We start from the raw sequence: 11,698 nt of genomic DNA, 5'->3' as shown, positions 1-11,698 counted from the left end.
GTCGACCCGATAGGGAATCGGTGATGTAAAGAAGTTTCCCCGTAGATCCGATGGCCATCGCAGCCACGGAGCACCCATTAGACCCGGTCCTCCTTCACCAGGAACGCTGCAGGAGCCTTGTTTTTTTTCTGGGCGAAAAGCTGCAGGGAGAGCGGCAGCGTCATGCTTTCACGCCAAAACGGGCATGGTAGGAGCACCAGCCCGCTGCAAGAGGAGCTGGAGCCGCGTCTGTGGGGGATGGGCGCCTCGTGGCCGCGCAGCACTGCTGGGTTACTGTGAAAATCTTATCTGCTTCGGCAGCAAGCTCGGCACAGTCTGTGATCTCGGATCTGGCTAGGGCAGCCTGCACCTGCTCCGGCAGTTGGCAGAGGAATAGCGCCCGGAAGAGGAAGCATTCCGGTTCGGCACCTAAGAGCGTGAGTATTTGGCTCATGAGCTTGGACGATTTGGAGTCCCCGAGGCCGGGCATAGCGAGGAGCCGGTGAGCGCGTTCTGACTTCGAGAGCCTGAAGACCTGTAGCAACCGCGCCTTTAACGTATCATGCTTGCGGTCAGTAGGAGGACTACTGAGGAGGCTGACGATCCGTGAGGCAGTGGTGCTATCGAGGGCGGAGACCACGTAGTAATAACGGGTCTGATCCGCGACGATGTTCCTGATGGCGAACTGGACTTCAGCCTGGATAAACCACGTGGCTGGTTGTTGCTCCCAGAACTGTGGCAGTTTCAGAGTCACGGCGTTCGATTCCATGCTGAAGATCTTCTGTGAAAACCATTCACGAAAGTCGGGGTCACCAATGTAGGAACGTGGGTTCCTAACTAAAAGATTGAGTTCTACTCAGGCGATCAAACAAAACGAACTTTAATGAAACAAACAGGCTTCAACAAGAAACTGCAGGATAACATCGAATGTAGGTCTGCTCTCTCTGGAGGCTCCACGAGGACTGCCCCTGCAGTCCCGTGGCTGACGTCATGACGTCATCACGTTTTCCCGCCAGTGGGGGATCACGTGATGAACGGCGTGACGTCATCACGTTTTAGCTGCGCTGTTAAAGTAACCACACTCTGTACAGTTAAACAGCATAAATAAAGATACAGACTCAGACTGTAGCTAACATGCTGTTAAAGGAATTATATACAAACGATTTGAGTTCTTTGGTGGCTCCGCCACAAGTCTCCCAAGCAGTTGTAGTGGAGTGCCATTTATTCAGTCCTGACTCTGTGTCTCGTAGTACAGTACTTTAAGCATGGCCAAGATGGCGTCAGATCCTGCCCCCGGATATGACGTCAGCCGTCAACCAGCTGTCAATCAAACCCCGCTGTCTTTACGACAGCTACTGTTATCCGTACATCTTCCCCCTTCAATGAAGACATAACACAGTAACAACATAACATAACATAACACAGAGAACACTTGTTAACATCATATAGAAACAGTCAGTGTAACTACACCGTTGAACTAATTGCAGGTAGGTATAAACCTTACCCACACCCAGGAGTCCATTAACTGTTTACAGTCTTATCAATCCCTGTCTACAGGTCAAGTTTAACTACAGGCTTTCTGGTGCGCTATGACCTGCGTGGCTGAACGGGTGTTTGCTGAACCACCCCAGTTGTATCCCTTAAGTTCATGTCTGTACCACACAGGTCCCTTGTCACATTATCACTACTGTGTCCTTCGTCACTTTGTGGCATTTCCCTCATCTCGTCTCTTTGTGGCATTTCCCTCATCTCGTCATCCTCTCCATCCTCCTGAGGCTGAAAGGTCTCTGTGGTTTTCAGTAGGTGCCTCCTGTTTCTGCGAAACACATTGCCGTTCTCTGTCATGACACTGTATGACCTGGGGGCGACCTGTTGTAGAACGGTGGCTCTTTCAGGCCATGACTCAGGCCCTTCAATGCAAACTATATCTTTCTCCTGTAGAGGCACGAGTGTAGTGTCTGTGCGGTCATGAAGTGTTTTTTGTTTCTGTTGTAATTTCCGAGCCTTGTCTGCCCACACCTCATCTCTGTGGTCAGGTGTGACATAACTGGGAAGTCGTGTACGGATTTTCCGACCCAGTAAGAGCTCAGCTGGAGACTTGCCACTTGCTAGCGGGCCCACCCTGTACGACATCAGGGCCAGATATGGGTCAGTGTTGCTGTGTGCTGCTTTCTTTAATAGTCTTTTCACAATCTGTACCCCCTTCTCCGCTTTTCCATTAGCCTGAGGATAGAGCGGACTGGAGGTTACATGATTAAACTCATACTCTGAAGCAAATGACTGAAACTCATGACTGGCATAGGGAGGGCCATTATCAGAGACCAGGGTTAGAGGGATGCCCTGCCTGGCAAAGATTGACTTCAGGTGAGTTATCACAGCTCTTGATGTGGTACTGGACAAGAGAGCCATCTCCGGATAATTGGAATAATAATCAATAACTAACAAATATTCTTTTCCTTCATAGTGAAATATATCAGTTCTGACCTTTTCCCAAGGTTGTGATGGGAGCTCTGTGGTAATGAGGGGCTCTTTTGTTTGCTTGTAGTGATACTCCTGACATGTAGCATACTCGCTGATCAACTGGTCAATATCAGAGTTCATGTTTGGCCAGTAGAGTGCCTCACGTGCTCTCCTTTTTGACTTTTCTGCACCCAGGTGCCCTTCATGTATCCTGTTGAGCATTTCTCGTCGCATAGAGGCGGGCACTACTATCCTGTCACACTTAAGCAGTAGTCCATTGACCACAGAGAGCTCAGACTGAATGTGATAATATTGTTTACATGACCCTTTCTTCCAGCCCTCTTGAAGATTTCTCATTACTTCACTCAGGACTGGGTCCTTTGATGTCTCTGTGACTATCACTGATAGTTGTTCCTGTGTGGCAGGCAATGCTGCGTAGACCATATCCACATGAAGAGCCACATCCTCTTCTGATTCACTGTTTTGTGTGGTGTAAGGCGCAGCCCTGGATAGTGTGTCTGCAATGAACATTTGTGTCCCTGGCACATATGTTAGCTCAAAATCGTAACGTTGAAGTCTCATCATTAGGCGTTGTATCCGTGGTGACATGTCACACAGATTCTTCTTTGCGATCCCTAGCAGTGGCTTATGGTCCGTTTCTAGGATAACCTTGGGAAGTCCATAGATGTAGGTATGAAATTTTTCACACCCAAATGCCAAGCCAAGGCACTCCTTCTCGATTTGCGCGTACCGGCACTCTGTAGCCATCATGGAGCGTGACGCAAACGCCACTGGTCGCCATTCTCCTTCATCTTCCTGTAGAAGGATAGCCCCTAATCCATTCTTAGAGGCATCTGTGGACACTTTTGTCCTCTTTTTAGGGCAGAAGAACTTCAGTAGGGGTTCACTTGCTAGAATGTGTAGCAGCCCCTTCCATTCTCTCTTATGTTCATGTCCCCATTGGAACTCTGTCTCTTGGTGCAGCAGTTTTCTCAGATGGACAGTTTTCACTGCTAGATTTGGAATGAATTTTACTAGGTAGTTAACCATGCCAAGGGCCCGCTGAACCCCTTTCTTGTCCTTTGGTTTCTCCATGTCATGTATAGCCCTTACCTTTGACTTGTCTGGCTGAATCCCCTCTGTAGAGATCTTGTCTCCGAGGAATGTGATTTCATTGACACTGAACTGACATTTGTCTTTATTTAGTTTGAGGCCATACTGCTGTATTCTCTGAAGTGTTTTCTCGAGTCTGGTGTCATGCTCCCCCTGAGTGGAGCCTCATACTACCAGATCATCCACATACACCCGCACTCCCTCCAGGCCCTCAATGATTTGCTCCATTGCTCTGTGAAAGATTTCTGGGCCGAAGCTAATACCAAAGGGCAGACGCTGGTAGGAGTATCGACCAAACGGGGTGTTAAAAGTGCACAGCTTAGCACTTTCTTCATCAAGTTTCAACTGCCAGAAACCATGCGAGGCGTCCATCTTGGAGAAGACTTTCGCTTCTGTCATTTCGCTATTTCCTCTCTCTTTGGAATTTTGTAGTGCTCTCTTTTGATATTGGTGTTAAGGTCCTTGGGATCCATGCAGACACGCAATTTATCAGTTTTCTTTGAATTGACACAGACCATGGAATTTACCCAGTCAGTTGGTTCCTCAATCTTCTTTATGACAGCTAGTCCCTCCATGCGGTCTAGCTCTTTCCTCAGTTTTTCACGGAGAGCCACTGGAACTCTCCTGGGTGCGTGAATCACAGGTTGTGCATCCTCTCTCAGTTGATGGAGTATGTAAAGGGCAGTGCTCTGAAACCCTGAAATACATCTGCATATTTGTGTGCTGTAGTCTCATGAGTCAGATTTGTACTATCTTGGGGGGCACTCTGCACACAGTTCAGTTCATTGATAGTATAGACTCGTTTTACCAAGCCCAAATCCACACAGGCCTTATCCCCCAACAGTGACTCATGTCCTTCAGGCACTATAACAAAGGTCAAAGGGTGAATGTGATTTTTTACCTTAACATTCAGCCTACACGTTCCTTTTGTTTCAAAGCTTTGTCCATTGTGTGCCTTCAAAGACACTATCTTGTTCAGTATTTTAGGTCGCACTTTGAGATTCCGTGCATCACTCCAACTTATGAGGTTTGCCTTAGCACCTGTATCTAGCTTAAAGGGAACAATGGTGCAATTTACCAGCAAGGGAGCTATCCAAACTTCAGTCTTTGGTCCTACAGAGTGCACTTCATTAGCATTTTTGCCCTGTTTTGACTCATTTTGCACCATTCCAACAAACAAAGTCTCTGCTCCTGTCTCTTCAGTCTCAATAGCATGCACTGTCTTTTTACCTTCAGTTTTCTCTTCCCAAAAACATATCTTGGCAAAGTGATTCCTGCCTTCACATTTTAGACAGTTCTTCCCATAAGCAGGACACTGTCTGGCTATGTGTTTATTACCGCACCGTCTGCATTCGTAAGGCGTCATCGTCTTGAACTCCGTGGGCCCTCTTGTGTCCCTTTTGTGTACCACATCTACCGGCAGGTTTTTCAGCCCCAGGGCGTTCCTGCCCGCTGCTGTGCTGCTCCCTTCGAAAGTTTTCGTGTGCATGGCTGAGAGTTCACTAGCATGACATATTTTCACTGCTGCATCCAAATTTAGGTCATTGTCTCTAAGCATTCTCTCCCTCATCTTCTTGTCGAGTATTCCAAAAACGACTTGATCGCGTATCATCGATTCCTTCAGGTCTCTAAAGTTGCATGTTTGTGCTTTTATTTTCAAGTCCGTCAAAATAAATCAAAGGATTCTCCTTGCTTTTGCACGTGGGAGCGAAACACGAATCTCTCATATGTTTCATTCTTTTTTGGAGTGCAGTATTCGTCGAACCGTTCTATCACCTTGTCCAGATCATTTTTATCATCTTTGGCTGCAAATGTAAATGTATTAAACAGCTCGATTGCCTGCGAGCCAGCCAAGGTTAGCAACAAAGCTACTTTACGTGTTCCAGAGCTAGTCGAAGCGTCAATCGCTGTGAGGTAGAGAAGAAAACGTTGCTTGAAGACACGCCAATTTTCATCCACATTTCCTTCTAGTTGCAGGCTAGCTGGAGGTTTTATTCCTTCCATTGTTGTAGTATGTCCTTATCGTGAGTTCTATAAATCCTGGTACCATGTAATGTTATCTTAATAATGTAATTACGAGTCTCCCAAGCAGTTGTAGTGGAGTGCCATTTATTCAGTCCTGACTCTGTGTCTCGTAGTACAGTACTATAAGTATGGCCAAGATGGCGTCGGATCCCGCCCCCGGATATGACGTCAGCCGTCAACCAGCTGTCAATCAAACCCCGCTGTTTTTACGACAGCTACGGTTATCCGTACAGTCAGGAAAGGTGAGATCAGAGGTCCAATCCTTGAATGTTCTGATAGTGACTAGCAATGTGGTGAGAGTGGCTTCCGAGGTTACAGAAATGACCTGCAAACTCCTGACAGCTAAATCTCTGCACAAAATGGAGTCAGCAAGAGTCTTTCCACTAGGCAAGGACGCAGGTGTAATGTTTGAGTATTTATGCATTTTTTCCAGCTGTCACTTAATGGACTCGCACAATGGCCACTGAGCTCCCGCCTCCCCTTCACAGGTGAGGTTCCCGAGGTGTGTGAATCCCGTGCATAAAAAGTTAAAGCCAAAAACTGATGTTAAAAAGCCTCTTAAGGGTCTCTCAACAAGTAATTAAGTACTACAATGGGTTGGTGATGCGCTGGGAAATGCGCCCGAGTTAAATGCGGAAGTTGAAGGGTTCCCGAAGCACTGGCAATTTCCACGATTTTAACAGCCAATTCCAGCCAATGAGTCTGCCGTGCCTCAGATTTAACCTCCATTTTAAATTTAACTGTAGCTGGTCGGTTTTTGCAGGCCTCGTGAAACACACCAGCTAATAGAAGTGGAGAATTGATGGATCCAGGAGGTAAGTGCATTTATATTAACCTCCTGGATCCAGCGTCCCTGCCTCACCCACCCACCGTGAACGGAGACCCCTCCACGAGACCTCCGATGCCCCCAGGTCTCCAGTCCCGCCCCCCCAGGCCTTCAAACCCCGCCCCCTGGCCTCCAATCCCCCTCCCCCACGAGGCCTCCCGCACCCCTCATGCTGCTCCGGCCCTCCGATGTCGTCAGCCTCCCCCACCCTGCGCTCCTCCTGGCTCCCCGATAATGCTCCGACCCCCCACCCCGGACCCCCCCTTGTTCCTCCAGCTCTCCGATCTGCTCCGGCGCAATCTGCTCTGCACAATCTGCTCCGGACACCCCCCCCCCAACCCTCCCCCCGCTCTGCTCCCGACCCACTCCCCTGCTCCTCAGCCACCCACCCACTCCGCTCCACCGGCCCTCCAATCTGCCACTCCAGCCCCCGATGTGCTCCTCCAGCTCCCTCCCCCAACCACCCCCTGGCCCCCATTCGATCCCTCCCTCCCTCCTCTCTGTGGCCTAGTGCCACAGGCCTACCCACCACAGCCAGCTAGCCTCTCAATCTGGCTGGCTGCAGCTGGGAAACAGAGGTTTCCAATGCGAATCAGGCCCTGCTATTAAATTCAACAGGGCCTGTGAGAAATCCATTCTAACAGGTTTCCCGACCACTTCCAAGCACCCCCACTCCCAGCCCGCCAAACTATTAAAATTCAGGCCACTGCTTCCATGAAATATTGCATGAAAGTGTTCCGGGGTATTAACCCTGGCTGTATTTTAGCTGTCCTTTGCCCAGAAGCACTGAGATCAATTGTAGCCACCAACTGCAGCTTCACTGGAGATCAACTCAGCACAGACTGGGCATGTTCTTGATTCATAGAGCTCTGCTATTCATGTGCTTATATGATTCTGGTGCGTGAAAAGATAAGGGTGTAATTTTTAACTTTGGGTAATAGCGTAAATGAGGCAATATCCGATAGGCCATCTGTTATTCACCTCTCCCAATTTTGTTTCCATCAACTTCAATGGAAGTCTACAGGTGTATAATAGGCAGCCGATTTAATATCAGCCCATTTACGCCAACGTCAAAAGTTAAAATCACCCCCAAGTTTTTGCGATTTCTGCTACAGAGACTGTTGAGCTGACCTGGATTGCCAGTGCATGTCTGCTACCAGCAATACGTGATCTGCTTGCCTGGTGCTTGCAATTTTCTACCATTCATCGTAACGTAACTCAACAAAAGAAAAATACTTCCATTCAACTATGCTTTTTTGGTCAAATTCCAAATCAGCGATTCTGTAATATCTATTTAAATTTTGGGTGGGTGATTTATTGTGGAATATTTTGTGTTTCAAGACTGAAGTATATCATTGTAAACTGAGCATTTTTTAAATCCTTCGGAAGACTGGTTGGGGTAATTTTGAGTTTAAATGATAGTATAAACTGGGCGATATCGGCTCAGCCACCTGGAAACAAAAATCATGAGAGGTGTTTAATGGGTGACCGAGCTTATACTGCATGTTTTATACTATTTAAAGTCTGACTATGGGGCATAGTCTCAAAATTAGAGCCAGACCTTTCAAAAGTGAAATTAGGAAACACTTCTACACACAAAGGGCGGTTGAAGTTTGGCACTCTCTTCCGCAAACGACAATTGATGCCAGATCAATTGTTAATTTTAGATCTGAGATTGATAGATTTTTGTTAACCAAAGGTATTAAGGGATATGGGGCAAATGCGAGTATATGTAGTTAGGTCGCAGATCAGCCATGAATGGCAGAACAGGCTCGAAGGGTTAAATGGCCTACTCCTATTCCTATGTTCCTAAGTCATAATTACTCCCATTATGTAACACTGTGCATGCAGCACAGTATGACTCTGCTCAGTCATCCCTGACCAATAGGCCAAGCTGTGGGAGAGACGTGTGTCAAATCAGAATTTTTTCTGCTGGAATTTACCCTTGTGTTTTTTCTGCTATGATTCCTATACAGACTGAGGATAACTGAAATCTGAATATTAGGTCACTGATAATATTTAAGAAAACAAAAAGCACCACCACAAGTTGATAATACTGAAGCACTGCCTCCTCATACACTGCTCCACTGTCATGTTGAAGTAATGCATCATGTTGCAAAACACCCGCATGCTGTAAGGCCTCCTTCGCCCTCTTCTTTGAGCCTCCGCAGTTCTGTGCTGCCATGGTTGCTACTGTTGCTGTTGTTGCTATGGCAGCCTGAATGGCAATCCCAGCAACATTCCCATCTTTCCCAATACTCTTGCAGCCAGTGAAGTAACAGAGCACAGCTGCAGCCAAAAGACAGCCTTCCAACAGCTATTTAGTATTAAAGACTTTCCAAACCCAAAGCAGCCAAAAACGACTCTCCAGAGACTCACCTTAATGGAGTTGCAGATCCCTTTAAATAGCTGCTTCAGACTGCTTCCTGTGTGTTCACATCATGTTTTTACAGGCGAGCTTAAAAATGATCGAATCAAACCTTCCCAGACACCAATTTCCAAAAATAGTCCTTATACAAGGGCAGGACTCATACTTAATATTTTAATAAACCCAGCGTTCATTTCAGGCCACTGCCAGTCCCTCCTAAGGAGTACCACAACACTATATAGGCTAGCACATTTCACATGCAACTTCGGCCTGGACGTCCTAAGATGAAATTAATAAGTGAAACGCCAATTTCGCACCCAAAAACTGAGCAAAATCCTATTGACTTTCTACCCCTCAGTGATTTAAATTTATACCTAATTGGAATGTTATTTAATTGTGAAAAAATAACATTTTTGATTTTTTTCTGTCCTCGTTTATATTTTGAACAGGTGTTATATCATAGTCCAGGCTGCTGTAGTTCCTCAATTCTTCCTGTTCCACTGCAGGGTATTGCAGGCCAGGTAGAGGTGAGCATGCGAAGGCTCCATGGGGCTACGCCAAACCTCATGTATAAACTTTGTGCCACAGATACTGGTTCACGTTGAATGTTATTAGGAAAGGTGGTGAAGTGTGTCTTATTATTTGTGTTCTCAAGGAGGTCATAGAATCATATGACACAGAAGGGGGCCATTCGGCCCGTTGTGCCTGTGCTGGCTCTTTGAAGAGCTATCCAATTAGTCCCACTCCCTTGCTCTATCCCCATTGTCCTGTAAATTTCTTCTTTTCAAGTATAAGGGCGGGCAGGAAATGGGCACAAAAAATGGTGTAAGTTAAAAGTTTAAAAAAAAATTATTGTTGTATTTTGGCAAAAAAAATGTTTTTGTAAATGTCTGTCACCAGTTATTTATGGGGGAAATTTTAACCCCAAAAAACAGGTGGGTTGGGATCGTGTGGGAGGTCAAAGTGTTAAAAAACAGAATCCCGACCACAACCCGCCTCCAACTCGCCCACTTCCAGTTTTAACGGAGGCGGGACAGGGGCGGGCAGCCAACCCGTTCCCAGGAGGGGGGTCGTCCATTTAAACATTATAATGAGGCTGGTGTGCCTCATGGTGATCCACCATTTCAAATTTAACTCTTGCTGGTCAGGTTTCCCAGGCCTCGGGAAACCTGCCAGCTAAAGGAAGGCGAGGACTGCTGGATCCAGAAGGTAAGTGCCTGTCCCTGTCTCAACCACCCGCCGCCCCCCCTCCCCTGCATTCAGACAGCCCACCCCGCAGGGCCACTGATCTCTTCCCCCAGGCCTCTGATTCCCCCCTCAAGGCCTCTGATTTCCGCCTCCCATGAGGCCCCCGTTCACCCCTCGACCTTCCCCGACCCCACCCAAAGGCCTCCAATCACCCCATAACCTCCTCTCCCCCGAGGCCTCCGATTGCCTTCCCAGCCTACCCCCTCCAGCCCCAAAGCTCCTCTGGCCTCCACCCTGCCCCCAACCCTCGGCCCCAATGCTCCTCCGACCCCCGATCATCCTCCGCCTCCTGATCATCTGGCCCCGACACTCCCCCACCCCGGCCGATGCTTCCCCAGCCCCGATCCTCGGGCCCCAATCCTCCTCCCCCCTACCGATGCTCCTCCGGCCCCCAACCACCCCCTCGATCCCTCCCTCCCTCCTCTCTGCGGCTGAGTGCCGCAGGCCTACCCAGCCGCAGCCAGCCAAACAATCCATCTGGCTGGCTGCGGGCAGGAATCGGTAATTTGAAATGCTAATCAGGCCCTGCCGTTAAATTCAGTGGGGCCTGCGGAAAGCCTGTTCTCCTGGGTTTCCCGACCGCTTTCCAGCCGTTACCCCCCCCCTCCGCTCCCGACCTACCTCCAGATTAAAATTCCAGCCATAGTTTTTTTGCAACTGTTTAATTTTTTACTTTTAAGAAGCTGATTTGTAGTTTATAACATAAGTTGGAAGATCCAATAGAGTGCTTACTCCTCCGCAATCCAATGTCTATGTAAACAAGAGAGAACTCAAGTCAATTCTAGAGAGCAAATTACAGTAATAAGAGTGTGGCCACTAGGCAACGCTAGATTAACACATGTTGTACTCATAAGGTCCCAATTTGGTTTGTGGGATTGAGGTCACTTACAGGAGTGATCCTTGTCGCTGAGCTCGAGAAAATATCTAGTGAAGCCCTAAAATTATAATGTGCTTCATGTTAGGAATTCCTGGACCAACAAGTCCTTTATCCTTTATAATTTGTAAGGTTCCAGATCACATTTAAGTTCAAGTATATCCAGTGGATATCGGAATAGGGTAACTTTTCATTGTTACTGCCTCTGGCTCAGAGTTTTGTGTGCCAGGAACACATATCACAAATTCGGGCAGATCTTCAAATTCCCAAATTGGACTTTTGGTGGGCAAGGCTCTGTGCCAAGAGCACTGAAGACAAAGGGGGAAATATTGGTCCTTGTTGCGCTCACTTTCCAGAGGAAAAAGGGCGTAAAAATGACCAATTTCTGGGAATAATGTCCCCAGGATGCCTCAAAGGCGTCCGACCTCATAAAAAGGCTTTTCCTTGTTCAGTTACTTCAGCTCTTTCAACCAGATGAAGCATTAGTCCAGGGATCTATGAAGGCAATCCTAGCTTCCATTCCATAAAAGTTTCAGTATATATTACACTTAAATCTTCAATGTAATCATCCAAATTGGCATCTGTGGGTTTTATTTACTTTCAGGGAGAATTCAGTATCATTTTATATTAGGTAATAACCTAATTACAATTACAGCTCTTCAAAAGCCTGAAGATACAAGGTGATACAAGACTTCAAGAGGACATTTGGTAGAATGGGCAGACACGTGGCGGATGAAATTTAATGCAGAAAAGTGTGAAGTGATACATTTGGTAGAAAGAATGAGAATGAGGAGAGGACATATAA

The sequence above is a fragment of the Somniosus microcephalus genome, chromosome 2 (assembly GCF_052327205.1).
Source record: "Somniosus microcephalus isolate GS21.2 chromosome 2, FLI_Smic_1.0, whole genome shotgun sequence".
Taxonomy (NCBI): Eukaryota; Metazoa; Chordata; class Chondrichthyes; order Squaliformes; family Somniosidae; genus Somniosus; species Somniosus microcephalus.
The sequence above is the reverse complement of the archived record's forward strand: the minus strand, read 5'-3'. Positions refer to the sequence as shown.